This window comes from Puma concolor, chromosome E4 (genome assembly GCF_028749965.1).
Source record: "Puma concolor isolate L17-30 chromosome E4, mPumCon1.1.hap2, whole genome shotgun sequence".
Classification (NCBI taxonomy): Eukaryota; Metazoa; Chordata; class Mammalia; order Carnivora; family Felidae; genus Puma; species Puma concolor.
In genome coordinates, this window is record NC_141683.1 from 65,572,765 (window position 1) to 65,588,002 (window position 15,238).

Genomic DNA, 15,238 nt, shown 5'->3' on the forward strand with positions numbered 1-15,238 from the left:
CAAATCCTGGAAAATATAGAGTATAAAATTCTCTGCGTTTGCTATCCCGGTTCGGGAAAGTTAGCAATGGTCGTCCTTTTCTTTTTAGTGTCATTTGCTCTAAAAAAAATTTAAAAAGGCAGCGATGTTTCCTAGGCCAAGCGCACCCTGTTGACATTTTCGTTAACACACTGCAAAGTGTAATTTAAAATTTGTCTTACTCTGGGAGTTTTCTTTCTGAAAGAGGCCCTAAATTAAAGGGAAACCTTCTGTCTTCCACAGGAGGCTCCAAAAGTTGGCTCTTTGTGGCCAGGAAGGGGGTCAGCCTCTCTGGGTTTGCATGAGTGTTAGCAAACCGTGAGAGACAGTCGAAGGGAACAACCCACAGAAGGGCTCCCGGCCCGCGGCTCAGATTTCTAGGACCCCCTTGTCCAGAACCCTCCCGCCTTTCATGCCAGGTGTATCAGAAGCAAGTCATTTGATTGGTAATCTTTCCATCTAAAAGACTGTCTTCTGGATCTTTTTCCTGGAATGACTTGGCACGTGGTCCGGACTCTAGACCAGAGGACGTGGGCAGCAGCCTCACAGCTGCCCCGTAGCACACCCCGTGATCAGTCACAGGTACCATAGCTACTTTGGAACCAGCCTCATTTCCCCAAGAGCAACTTCGGACTTTGAAAACCCCAGTTCCTAATTCCTGGGCAGGCATCCATTTTCCTTTCCCCGTAAGATTCCTGAAATGATTATCTACATTTCTAACAGGTGTCACTAAGACCTCAGCCCCTTTGTAAAGTGTTCCTTGACTTGAACAAAGTGGCCATTTCCCCTTAGTCTCAGGATGCCTCAGTTTCCCCATAATGAATACGTACCAGATATGTATAAACATTTTTTTTTTTTTTTTAATTTGTGATCCTGGATTTTCCTGTGATAAGGTACCACCACGGTTTGGGAGGAAAATTGAAAAGAAGTTACCTTCTAAAATGGAAACTAGTAAAATCAACCCCTGATAGATGATGTTATCCATGTGTAGAAAGCCTTCAGACAAACCCACTGAAGGAATGATTGATCAGGGATGCGTTGGTACAGCTAGGATGTGCTCTCTGGAAGATGTGACCGGATCATTCCTATGAAGAGAAGTTTATAAGGAAGTCGATTATATGACGACGTGGCCGTGAATTGATGGTGTCATGACTGACCAGAGAAAAGGAGAATTAGATGGTATTTGTCGCTGCCTTGCAAAATGCCAAGGGTGAGGGTATTTGACAATTGATTATGTGAATAAAATAATTCCTAGAAGTAGGGCTGTGTCCCATGAGGTCTCCCTGGTTATTTAGGGCCATGGCCTTTCCTGATTTACTGGGCACCTTTTTTTGATGGGTTGGGTATCTCTTCTACTATAATTAGTCACGGCCTCGTTCACAGTTTTGTCTCTATGAATTTGCCTATTGTAGAGTACCTCACATAAGTGGAATCCTACAATGTTTATCCTTCTACAAACGCTGTTAATTAGCTTTACGAAATAATAATGAACTTAATCACCGTAATAATTATTTCAAGATTCCACCAAATTGCGAGCTTATTGTTATCCTCAAAGTGTAATTAAAATACTATGTACTGGGGCGCTGGGTGGCTCAATTGGTTGAGTGTCCAACTTTGGCTCAGGTCGTGATCTCACTGTTCGTGAGTTCGAGCCCGGCTCGCTGCTGTCAGCGTGGAGCCCGCTGCGGATCCTCTGTCCCCCTCTCTCGGTCCCTCCCCTGCTCACGCTCTCTGTCTTCCTCAAAAATAAATAAACATTAAAAAAATACTATGTACTAAAATTTTAAATAAGAGAATTAAATTTAAGAAAACAACCACAGAAAAATAAAGGTGTTTAATCAATGGATGCAGAAGATTCTAAGCTTAAGGGAACAGAAGACTCCACCTTAAACATACACAATGTTGTAGGTGAAACGTATTTTGGGATGCCTGGGTGGCTCAGTCGGTTAAACATCTGACTTCGGCTCAGGTCACGATCTCGCGGTCCGTGAGTTCGAGCCCCGCGTCGGGCTCTGTGCTGACAGCTCGGAGCCTGGAGCCTGCTTCTGTTTCTGTGTCTCCCTCTCTCTCTGCCCCTCCCCCATTCTCGCTCTGTCTCTCTCTGCCTTTCAAAAATGAATAAATGTTAAAAAGGAATTTTTTTAGATTAAAAAAAAATGTATTTCAATAAAAAAAAGAGGCAAAAAAAGATTGGAAGGTATCACAAGAGAAAATAGGGACAGGTTTGGTTAGATACGTACATTCTGTATATCAGAAAACAGAAGGACATTTGATAAGTAAAACCAATCTGTAGAGGATGTAAAAAAAATTACAACACAGTGTTGTACCACACAGTTTTTCTGGTACCGGTTGTTAATGTAAACAGTGAGACCCTCACAGATAAATGGACTCAAGTTTTGAACAGACTTTGCCAAAGGGGAGACGCAAATATAACAAAAATGGTTCAATCCCATTAGTAATCGAACACATGCACGTTACAACCCTGATTCCAGTTCGGATTCAGCTTAGCAAAGATTTTTAAAAATGTGATATTCTTTCAGATGGCAGAGGGTAGGTACATTGATCACGCCTGTTACGGAAAGCCGTCTGATGAGCCGTAAGGTTATTTTTTGCCTTTGACCTACTAGTTTCCCTTCTGAGGGTCTCTCTTACGGAAATAATCGTAAGTACGAAGATCAACGCCCCAAGATATTTCCTAAAACATTTTCTGATTGTGAGGAACTTAAAAGAAGCTATGTGTTCAGCCTTCTCGAAATGGTTCAGTGAATTACGACCCATCTGATCAAACACTATGTGGGGATTTAAGTGAAATTTATACAAAGTTTCCGGGGTACGGGGATAAGGTCAGTGACGTCATGATGTCATTGATGCTGAGCGAGCAGAGAGCAGGATGTGACACACTACATGTGCTGCGTGTTCTGGTCTAGACAGTTAAACATTTCTGGGGGAGAAAAAGTGAATGTTGGCAAAAATATACATTTCTTGGAGTGTTGGCTAAAATATTAAGAGGACGATATGAATGAATGGCTGCTAGTCTCTTGTAGCAAGCTGTCTTCTAACTTCGTCACCACGGGCATATGTTGCTTTAAAAATACTTAACATTTTGGTGTGTTTTGCAGAAATTTGATACTCAAATACCCATTTTTAGGATTTCTCTATTGAACAAACCGTCCTACGAGAAGTTAGCCAGTTTTCAAACTTTATATCCTGCTAAGTGATCGTCTGTACTGATGACTTTTTAAAATAGTATAATCTTGGGGCGCCTGGGTGGCTCAGTGGGTTGAGCGTCCGCCTCTTGATTTCAGCTCAGGTCATGATCTCGTGGTTCGTGACATCGAGCCCCACATCAGACTCTGCACTGACAGCGTGGAGCCTGCTTGGGTTTCTCTCTCTCTTCCTCTCTCCCTCTCTCTACTCCTCTGCTTGTGCACTCTCTCGTGTGCTCTGTCTCTCTTATAATAAATAAATAAATAAACAAACAGTATAATCTTTCAGAAGAGAGGGAAGAACTGTGTTCATTTTGGGTGCCTGCACAGCCCCCAGTGTGCATTCTGGCGGGGGGGGGAATTGTCTGTTTCCATTGGCTTTGGAAAAAGAAAGCTTATGCTTTCGCTTTGAAAAAACATTTCTCCCCCCAATTCCCTATTGCTTTTCCCCTTTTCGGGTTGTAATAAACAGAGCTTATTGAGAGCTGGCTCTTGTATGAAGCATTTCACGTGCATCCTATTTACTCAACGTTCAGAGCAATCTTGTTAGGGGGGTACATTTTGATTCCCGTTGTGCAGATGGGGAAACTGAGCACAAGGGTGTCAAGTAAATGGAGAGGCCCATGTTCAAACCCAGGTAATCTGACTCCAGAGTCTGTCCACTGGGCCAAGTTTATTGGCAATTTACATGTACTTTACGCAGGAATCACCTCGGGCACAGACAGGCCAAGGCTGACCTCTGATGAAGCGTCTGGCGAATCAGGGGCAGAGAGAGGTTTGGAGCAGAGCCGTGGCTGTCCAGTTATTGTCCAAGGACCAGAGCTTTCCGGAGCTAGACAGTTCCTTCCGCATTCGAACACTGCTTCTGGCTTTTAAATGAGCATTCGTGAGTTTTCCATGGACTTTTGAGAAGAGTACCCAAATAACACTAACACAGTTGTTGAGGCACTCCAATGAGGATGCTTCATTTTTGTGGGATGGGAAATATGGTCACTGCTTCCATAGAAAGTTTTGATTTCCAGGACACCTGGGTGGCTCAGTCGGTTGAGCGGCCGGCTCTTGATTTTGGCTCAGGTCGTGGTCCCAGGGTCGTGGGATCGGCCCCGTGTCGGGATCTGCGCCGAGGGTGAGCTGCTTAGGATTCTCTCTCTCCCTCATTTGTGCCCTCTCTATCTCTCAAAAAAAAAAAAAAAAAAAAAGTTGTGATTTCCTCTTCCAACCTCATTTAGCTTTGGAAAAGGCCTGATTCCTCACCATGGCAAGTATATTTTTAAAATTCGCCCCTCGTGTTGGACCCCTCGTGTTGGAATCGACTTGGACTTTTCATTTTGCATGGATTGCCTGGTACAGGAGACAGTTCTGGAAAGGGTGGCCATCTCTGAGCAGGGTTGCCTTAATCTGGTAAAACAGTAACCCTGTGGACTCAGGGTAGGGAAACAACAGGATAGTTCCTGTTTTGTTTTATTTTTTTTTACTTTGTTTTAATGTTTATTTTTGAGAGAGAGAGAGACAGAGCATGAGTGGGTGGGGGGCGGGGAGCAGAGAGAGAGAGGGAGACACAGAATCTGAGGCAGGCTCCAGGCTCTGAGCTGTCCGCACAGGGGCCGACGCGGGGCCCGAACTCAGGGAATCCCGGATTGCGTGCTGCTTTTACTCACCCGAGCAGTCTCCTCAGCTATGTCCACGTTTCCCTGACACTTGGGCAGGGTGCTCCCTGGCACCCAGTTTGGGGAGTCTTCCCCTATCTGAGGGGGGAGGAACGCTGTTGTTTTGCCCTGCCCCTGTTTCTCCATCATTTAAATAGGGGGTGTGCAGGTGGCTGTGAGCCACCTCGTCCAAATTCCCTGGAAGAAATGGGTCACCAGCATGAACCTGAACCCAGCAGATCACGTCCAGGCAAGGGCTCCGGTCCCTCTGCTGCCCACGAAGGAGCCTGACAAGCCAAGGACTCTCCTCCGGGGCAGGCTGCACCGGCCTGCCTCCTTCCCTCAGCGTTCAACAGGGGCCCACGGGGCAAAGAAAACCTGCCTGGGACGTAATCTGCTGGGGCCTCTCAGGCTGCCCTTCTGTGGAACGAGGATCCTTCTAGTGCCCTTTGGCCGGGCGTTAGGACCTTCTGTGTCACGGCTATAGATGCAACACCGCGATTAGATGCTGTCCCTATGGCAAGCCCCTATTTAACAGTGTCACTGCTCTCCTGGTCATTGAGACTGAAAATATAGCGGTCTCTTGTCTCCTCCCCAGCGGCTGCTCTGTGGCCGAATCTGAATCCTGCTGATTTCTTGCTGTGGATGTCAGGGCTTGCCTCTTAGCTCGTACCCCCAGCCTCCTGCCTGGTCTCCCGAAGTCCGTTTTCTTTCCATTCCTAATGGCTCTAAACACCACGCTCACTGGTTTTCAAGTGAGTTTTCAAGGAAGGCTCTTGTAATATCCTGCTCAGAAGCCTTCACTGGCTATCTACTGAATGGGGAGCTTAGTGCAAAGTCCTTAGGCCCCTAGGTCTCCTACCCGCCTCTCCAAGGCCGGTCCCTTGTGCTGGATGTGGCCTGTGCTCCAGGCCAGGGCTCCAGAGTCATGTGGGAGACTTGTTAAGACGCAGACTTCTGGGCCCCACCCCCAGAGTCGGCCTGGGATGGGCCTGAGAACCTGCATCTCCAACAGGTTCCCTGTGATGCTTTGCGAAGCACCGTCGTAGCCCAACTCTCGCTGGAGGTTAACAGACCTCAAAACCCTCCCTGGAATTTCTTTCTGGTGCTTCCTCCTTCACTTTCAGCACCCCCCGCACCCCCCCCCCCCCCCCCCGCCCCACTGGGTCCATCCTACCCTTGGAAATCCTACATGTCCGGCTGAGCTTTTCCCAATGCCACCCTCTACGGACGTGATTGCGGTCTGACCACATGGCCCCGAGCACACCTTCCTTTGGCCACAACCCTGTTCCCTCTTTCATCGGAGCCCACCGTGTGCCATCGTTATTTGTATTCTATCTTATTTCCCCCTTCTGGATGGGAAACTCTCTTGAGGGGAGCAACACACAGCTCCTCTGGGGTTCGGTGGGAAAACAATTTTTCGAGATAAGAGCCCACCCCCACTCCTGGTTGATTCTGTTCTGCTGTAAAGATGCTGGCAAGTGCTTCGATCCTCTTAAAGGGTAGGGATTGTGTCTTCTTTGTATGTGAATCCTCTGCAGCACCCGACTTAATTCCTTGTCCACAGTAGGCCCACAGTCAGTATTTGTTGAACGAATAACGAGCTTAGACACTCGAGACACTGCAGGCCTAAGGACTAGGCAGGAAGCTCTACACAGCCTCCTTGCTTCTACGCCTGTAATCTTACAAACCGTGGGCCTTCTAGGAGAACATTTATTATTTTTCATGAACTGGTGTGTGGCACAGTTTAAACCTATTTATTATCCTTCCAACATGTAGCCTTGACTGCTGTCCTCTGGCCAGGAAGACGAGAGCAGGGCGGGGCACGACTCATCCCCAGGTTATTACTTTAGCAGAGGAGAGGGCTTTGAAGGGCGAAGGCTGATCTTTTATTTTAGCTCGATATAATTATAGTGACCTCGTCCTTTAAAACATACACAGAGACACTGCTCATGGCCAGTGATGGTGGCCCGTGTGCCTCCTCATTGGGGAAGACGGGGAAACAGGGACAAGCCAGGGAGAAGAGGTTTATGTTCTTAAGGATTCATTTTCGGGACTTGATTTGATTTTTGATTTTTTGTTATTTTTTTAAATGCGTATTTATTTTTGAGAGAGAGAGAGCGTGCACATGTGAGCGGGGGAGGGGCAGAGAGAGAGAGGGAGACGCAGAATCCAAAGTGGGCTCCAGGCTCCGAGCTGTCAGCACAGAGCCCGACGTGGGGCTCGAACCCAAGAACCGTGAGATCATGGCCTGAGCTGAAGTCGGATGCTTAACTGACTGAGCCACCCAGGCGCCCCTCAGTACTTGATTTTAAAAAGTTATGAATGGGGGCGCCTGGGTGGCTCAGTCGGTTAAGTGGCTGACTTCAGCCCAGGTCATGATCTTGCGGTCCATGAGTTCGAGCCCCGCGTCGGGCTCTGTGCTGACAGCTCAGAGCCTGGAGCCTGTTTCAGATTCTGTGTCTCCCTCTCTCTGACCCTCCCCTGTTCATGCTTTGTCTCTCTCTGTCTCAAAAATAAATAAACGTTAAAAAAAAAAAAAAGTTATGAATGTAATGCATGTGCACCGTAAACAACACACAGTGTGCAGAAATAGAGCCCAAGTTAAAGTACCCCTGGGGATGTATACTTAATAATTTAGTGTGGTGTTTGGAGAGATTTTGAGGATTTAATGCCTCGGAAGTAAAGTACATGATGTTCACAGCATAGACAACAATTAGCTACAGTTTTGTTATCTAGGATGGTCACCACATGATTCTTCTGATGGCTGCACAATTATTAGCACGTAAAGGGCGTGTGGGTGGCTCAGTCGGTTAAGCGTCCGACTTCGGCTCAGGTCATGATCTCATGGTCTGTGAGTTTAAGCCCCATGTCGGGCTGTCTGCTGTCAGAGTGGAGCCCGCTTCTGATCCTCTGTCTCCGCCTCTCTCTCTGCCCCTCCCCTGCTCATACTTTCTCTCTCTCTCTCCCTCAAAAGTAAATAAACATTAAAAAAATTATTAGCACTTCGGGCATGTTTTCAGTTTTCCGTATGAGTGTTTCCCAGTGGTTTCCAGCCTCGGCCCGCACTCTCTCACCTAGCTATTTGGGAGAAAAAGCTAAGGAAGGAGATCCCGTCTTGTGATTTCTCCCTGCCCTTCCCTTCTTTCGTTCCTTCTTCCAGCAGATTTTCATGGAGCACTTAGTTCGTGCTGCCACACTCGGGCACGGGGCCAGGTGAGCAAAACGGACCCAGTGCCTGCCTTTGGGGAGGTTTGAACCAGGGTAGCAGAGTCAGTGTGGTCTCTGGATCCAGACAGCCAAGTCCACATCCCGCCTCCCGCACTTACTAAGCTGTGCGCCCTCAGTCAAGCTACTTGTGTCTCTGGCCCTCAGTTTCCTCATCTGTATAATGGGGATGATGAAAAATACCTCTCTCAAAGGTTATCGTAGGGAGTACAATAAATAACGCAGGCCAGATGATTAGAGAGGACCCTAATATTTGGTCAGCGTTCAACAAATGTTAGTTACTACTTGCAGTTGGGGTGGGGGGGCCGAAAGGTGGGAGATACCATGAGAGCGTATGACAGGGGGTCGGTCCTCACTTAGACTGGGCAGTTGAGGAAGCATCGTGAGCGGTGGGGTTGGGAAGGAGGCCCGGGTGGCAGGGCAGGGGTGAGAGGGGAGAGTGTGTGAGCTGAGAGGCTGGAGTCTTGAGCGGGGACAGACCACGTGGGGCCCGGGATGTCTAGTTCACTTCACGTGAGGGATGAGGCGGGTAGGGCCTTCTCCACGTGGCAGGGCTGGTCCGAGCTAAGGCAGGACACAGGTGTCCTTATTCCTGATGCGCTGCCTAGAAACCCCTTTACCCTTAAACTTTTATTGCTTCCAGTTCCGGTCAGATGCAAAGCTGCATGTTTTTAGAGGGTCCTCATGCCCAAAGAGGCCGAAGCGTTAGTGGATATAACCGGCCGGTTCCACCCCGCCCACCACACGCAGGCACGAACACACCTCCCCCTCTGCCTCCTCTCTCGCACCTTCCTTAAGGGCTCGGAGCTGTGAGCCCGGCGACCGAGGGTAGCTGGATGGGGGAGAATTGAGGCTGCCCCTTTGTTTCCAGATTTAAATCGTCTGGTCCGGGAGCCTTTTTATGCATCTCTCATTTAGCCAGCCAGCCAGCCAGCCCGCCAGCCCACCATCTGCTTGTTCATTCATTTATTCGTGCAAGTCCACAAATACTCATCGGAGGGCAGGTACGGGCCAAGCGTTCGCGTCAGGCATTTCTGCTAGTCCACCAAACCAACCCAGTCTCTACCCTCATATAGTTTATAATCTATCAGTGATAAGTCAACGGCAACTTCGCACAGGCCCACACTTGCTCTGTGCTGTGGGATGTCAAAAGGTATGCAGGATGGTCCCGACGCCCCTACCCAGTGTTGTGGATCCCGCCAGGCTGTTTTCTTTACGGGCTTATTTCTTTTTAATTTCCACGATAGGGGCGGTGATAGTCCCAAATCTCATTTCTCTCCGAAATCTAATTTCCACAGATGCTCAGTGAGTGCTTGGGCGGCTGTTCGAGCAGCACATGGCTTTCAACAAGGAACAGAATTTCATGAACCGGTTTTTTATTTTCCCTTCTGGTCTCTTGGGTCTGGTTGATCTTGTCTAGAGCCCTGATAATCTCCTAGACAAAATATTTAAATCTTCCTCAGCTCTAGGGACTTTGAGGAAGGAATATTGTGGCTGAAGTCCTAAATATTTTGGAATATAATTAATGCAAGTGTTACACACAGATGCTGCTCTGTTACAGTCCCCATCCCGAGAGAGTGTGGCACTGTCTTTGTGTGTGGAAATGTACATGTATGCTCATAAATTTCTCCAGCCTCCCGACTGCTCATCTCTTCCCCTTTGGGCCACCCCGTACTTTGCCTTCTTCGGCCCCTGGTCGCCTTCATGTGCGTTTTTCTCTTTGTTTCTAGAAGAGGAGGAAAAATTGTCACTGGGAACGACTGACGGAGGTTTGAGCTGTTGTTATCTCTTCAAGGGGAACTTGCCTTTTCACAGAAATGAGAGCTTTACTCTGAAGGAGCAAGCGACTCCCTTGGTCCTTCAATTTCAGATGTGGGCGGGGCCGATTTGGGGGGTGGGTCATAGGATTTTCCAAGCGTTCTCAAAAGCAACGGCGGAGGGTGTTGCAGATTTTTCAAGTAGGGTAAAGGCCTTGCGCTATCCCTCTGTATTCTTATTTTTTGGAAAAGGTAACCAGATTTCTGTTAGTCCCACACCCGGTACCCAGCATCACCCCTACAAGAACCCTGAGGAGAGGCGTTGCCGTTTCATTTTACACAGGCGGCAGCCGAAGATCACAGCAGTTAAGGGCCTCGTTGGGGCCACACGGCTAAGAATTGAGACCTGGGCCCCTGAGTTTGGATGCCCTGCCCGAGGGAGATACAGCCCCGGGACCCGCATGGCCTCGCCTCGCCCGCCTACCTCTTAGCAGTTTTCAAGTTAATACAAGTTAACCACACAAATACGCCGGGTCGGTTCCATTTTGAAATAACACAGCAGTTAGAACGTAGGTAATCATAAGAAGAATGGTATGCCTGAAATAAAACAGTCCCGACAACAGAGCCGACCCACCCACCTGCCCTCAGATTTGTTGGCAGAGAGGATGCCAGGGTTGGGGGGTCCAGTGCCAGTGAGGGCCTGTGACCCGGTTCTGAATTCTTGTTTGTTTTTTTTTTTTGTTTTTGTTTTTTTTTTTTAGATTTGGCCCGTTGGCCTCCTAGCCTGCAGCCATGCCCGTGGTTTTCTTCCGTGACCACTGGAATTCCGAATTCAGAAAGGTTATTAGCCACCTGGATAATTGCACCTTTATAACTTTTAAGACAACCACCCAGAGGCAGAGGATAACTACAATAAATGGCTTGTAATTCTAGGTCTTAGATCTTTGCTTTAACATAAAACCAGCTTTCCGCTTCCTTAGATTCACAACCTGAAGAAATCAAAGCGAGACATTAGCAGAAGTCATTAGCTGCTATTGAAAGCATGTTCTGAGACAGAGGCGAGTCTCCTTTTTAGGGCACGTGGGGGTAAGGGGATGCATTTGAAATTTTGCCTGTGCTGCCGTAGGGATTCGTTTAATAGGGAGAATTTTCACCCCCCCACCCCCCCGCCCCGCCCCGGCTGTTTTGCACCACAGGGGTGTGATTGTATCTGGGGAGGCCGCTTGACCTGCTGCTTCTGAGAGAAGACTTGTATTTCCTGTGGGGTTTCAAAGTTGCTCTGGTTTGCCTCGCTGCGATGTTATAAGTCTCCCTGACTGTGGAGAGGCGGGAGGGCTGTTGGTCAACCCTTACGGCGGCCTGTGGGGCGTCAGAATTACAGAACAGCTTTACCGAGGGTTGTATGCACTCCAGTATCCCATTTGAACGACTGGGTCCTTCGTCCGTCGCCTCCCCCGGCCCCTGCACACAGGCATGTTCGTAGGACGTGGGACCCTCTGGCAGAGAGCGCTCCCTTCTGTATCACTGGGCCCTCCTAACACTACCCTCTGTCCTAACGCAGTTCGCAGCCTCCTGAGCAGCCTGTGCCATCAGCACCGAACCCGACGCGGGGCTCAAACTTACGAACCGTGAGATCATGACCTGGGCCGAAATCAAGAGTCAGACACGTAACTGACTGAGCCACCCAGGTGCCCCTTCAAAATATTTCTTTCCATTAAAAAAAAAAATTGCTTTTTAAAGTAGGCTCCATGCCTAACACGGGCTTGAACTCACGACCCCGAGATCGAGAGTCACATGCTCCCACCCGACTGAGCCAGCCAGGCGCCCTGTGTTTGTCAATCATCCCGGTGGTCTTCCAAGATGTGTTACCTTTGAACCTCCACTGGAAACACCCGAACAGCAAGGATTTTAAGCTGTGACGGCAGGTCACGGGGCAGATACTTGCGGTTGTGTGTGGAATGCCTTCCCGGGACTTAGAGTTAGCGCACAGCGTTTGTCCCCTTTTGTCCCCTTTTAAAGCGTTTGTCCCCTTTTAAAGATTTTCAGGATTTTCTTACCCGTATTTCAGGTGGAATCAGGAAGTGGACTTTCTGTGGCATGTCTACAGTTTCCATGATGCATTTCCTCCCACCTCCTAGTGGTGCAGCAGGAAAGGGCCTCCCCCCACAGCTGTCTCCTTGTCCCCAGCCAGCCAGCCTCTTCCTGCACTCCTGGCATCTACTCCCGGGCATCAGGAAATGTTCTGAATGCGTGGTGGCCACGACCATATTCCAGCGGCTACGGCCAAAGAGAAGGAGGGTTAGGCAGCAAAAGCACTTCTGGATAAAGCTTTCGTGGGAACCCCTGTCAACCGTGGCTTCTAGCATGTCGTCAGGACCTGGGTCCCTTCCCCAGAGGAAGATGGACCCCAAGCTGTTCACGTCAAGCTCACAGAGAGTCAGCAGTTAGCTCGTGTCTTCACGCTCAGATGTTTTAGGTTTGTTTCACGTTTCCTTCTGGAAGCTTTGCCTGCCAAGCTCAGGCAGGCGGCAGTGAAACAGTAGTGGTGAGACCTGGAGAGGGGTCTCCTGAGGGGCCTGGAAGACCCATCGGGTCTAGAAAGCAGCACACACAAAATCACATTGGAGCTTCATGGGTGATAATAATTCACATATGAAATATTCCAGCTGGAGCACGCAGTAGAAGTAGTATTTGGAACACCACCCTAGAAACTCTGCGGATTTGAAATTGTAGTGAAATTCATCTTCTGTGTTGTAAGGTGCTCTTAAAATTCCTCTTATGGCTCTGTCTCAACCTCAAAGCAAATAATTGCCCTTAAAGTTTCAGGTTTTTATCTCTTTCTTGCACAGGGTTTTATACTGTGAGATGCTTCTTAATTGTTCATCAGCAGCCCTGATTAGAGCTATAAAGGGGAGTGCATGTGTTTGTTTAACCTCCTTTGTAAACTCAGGCCACTGGGGTACCTTCTAGCACACGGTCTCCCCAAACACTGGATTTTGTGCACGCCAGGGTAGCAGATTCTTGAATAGAATCACCGTAGTTGTTTGTCTCTGTGAACGCAGTTTACTCGAAGCACAGTATGCCGGAATTATTTCTGTAATTCACGGCGGTGTTATCATTAAGGTGTGTGCAAAGGACACTAATTCCTGTTCTACGGGATAAAACAGCCAAGGCACAGAAATAATTCTGCCTTATTGAATCTTCTCATAAGAATCTAGGGGAAATAGTGCTTGAGGTACACCATAATAATAACAATATGCTCAGCCAGGTACACCAATTACCCTAAGAATGATGTGGGTGGGGACCGCATTCCCGCAATGATTACGTAACTGTGATTCACCTGGGAAAGCCAGCAGCCATGTGACATTGCTTCTGAAGCAGCCCCCCCATCCTCCCGGGTAGCTGCGTCCATGATGGTTCCACCACCCAGTCTCGTTCGGGGCCGACGGAGAACCGGGCCAGGTGTCCAGGGTCCTCTTCGTTGACTCTTGCTGTGGGTTCCCTCGCACACGCTCCACCGCTCCACCAATGTCCTGAGAAGCCAGGGTCCCTGGTCCATTGCCAGTGCCCTGCCAAGGCTGAGGACCTTAGCTCCGGGGAGAAATGGAGTCACTGGGTCCAGAAACAGGGTGTGAAGCCTGGAGCCTTGATCACACCTGCATCCAGCATGGTCCCCGCTTCTTGTACCGGTTGTATCTGTCCCGGGCACCCTCTGCTGTCCTCGCGTTTCTCGTGACATGTCTTAAACGGGTTTTCCTGGCGTGAGGTGAGGAGGAGTGGGTGTAGGAGACAGCTGTTGAATCAAATAATGTGTCTTCTTCATGGAATAACGTGTTCTTTTTATTTATTTATTTTTTGAATGTTTATTTATTGTTTTGGGGGGGGAGGGGCAGAGAGAGAGGGAGACACAGAATCCGAAGCAGGCTCCAGGCTCTGAGCTGTTAGCACAGAGCCTGACGTGGGACTCGAACCCACGAACCGTGAGATCATGACCTGAGCCAAAGTCCAGAGTTGGATGCTTAACCCACTGAGCCAGCCAGCCCTACCCCACCCCCCCAGTCACCCAACACCCACCTAACACACACATACATGCATTTCTCACACATCACATTTTTACTCTCAGATGCTTTTGGTAAAGAAAAGCGCACCTTTCTGTCATGGGTCAGTCCTGTCCCCGCCAGGTGTGCACATCGCTGGGTCTGCTGAAACGGGCTTCCAGGCTGATGGAAAAGTCTTGGGAACGCCGCCCCGGAGGGACGTTCACTGGTTTCCTTTTTCGGCAGGCTTCTTTTCTCGGTGGATAATTAATTCCCTGTGAGCTAATCAAGGGCTCCTCGGATGGAGCCCCTCTTCGATTCTCACCTCCGTGCCAGGGACGTTTTCTTGGCAATTGAAACCAGAGCAATAGGTTGGCAGTGGGACCGTATTTGGCGAGGGGTAAAACAACCCGTGATTGCACGTAATTGCAGCAAACAATTTTGAATTTTATTAATGAGGTGCTCCAAACAGCATCTTTTAGCCCATTGTCCCATTAACAGCAGATTCACTGGAGTTCAGGGGGCTGTAACTTACATCAGTCTTCCCCCTCTGAAGGCACCTGCCCCTGTAGTCCGTAATTGACGCAAGTTCGTCATTTTCAGGAATGGTTCTTCCCGGAAGCTGTAAAATGAACAGATTTGTTGGAGAGCCGCGTGGCTTTAGCCTCGCGTGGAGGGCCAGTTGGCGGTTTCTGCTTGGAACCTCTTTCCTTTCCTTAGAGGTGGTGTGGGCACAGAAAGTCCTCAGGTCCGCGGTTTTGAGGAAGGGGCCCAGGGAGGCAAGGGGATATCTTATTGACAACACGAGCTTCTTTCCCAGCCATTTGTTTCCTCCCACCCAGCGTGCAGCATGTCCGGGTTAAGCGGGGTTTTCGGGGTACCCAGGAAGGCTTCTGGGGTAGGAGAAGAGGCAGGGTGGGGAGCAGTGTGCCGTGTTGGCCATCGGCTTCTCCTTCCCTCAGCGTCGTAGCTCGAAATACGGCATGTGTGGGTGTTAGTCTAACGGAGGAGAGAGGTCCAGTCCGACACACATGGAGAACTGGAAAGGAAGAGACATACCGATCATCAGAAGTTTCCAAGGGGGATGTAGGACGTAGACAGAGGACTTAGATCTTGCCCCTTGTGTTTCGGGTGAGCCAGGAGGGCTTCCTGGAGAGGCTGGCCTGGGGGATAAGCATTGCAGGCGTGAACTCGGAGAGCGCTGGGTGCCCAGGTGCCGCTGGCTTTGGCCTGGAGGTGAGCTAGGTACAAGGACGGGGTTGGAGGTCAAAGGGGAAATGTAGGTTGCAGGGCTTTCCGGGTCATGTGGTCATTCTGACGATGAGGGGGCTTTTTGCAAGATGGAC

At 49.2% G+C, this 15,238-nt stretch overlaps 1 protein-coding gene across 1 annotated transcript in view; it reads left to right on the forward strand.

Moving 5' to 3' along the window:
* Positions 1 to 15,238, forward strand: part of KIF26B (kinesin family member 26B) — a 468,318-nt gene that overhangs the window by 30,627 nt on the left and 422,453 nt on the right. The gene's annotated exons all lie outside the window — the stretch shown is intronic.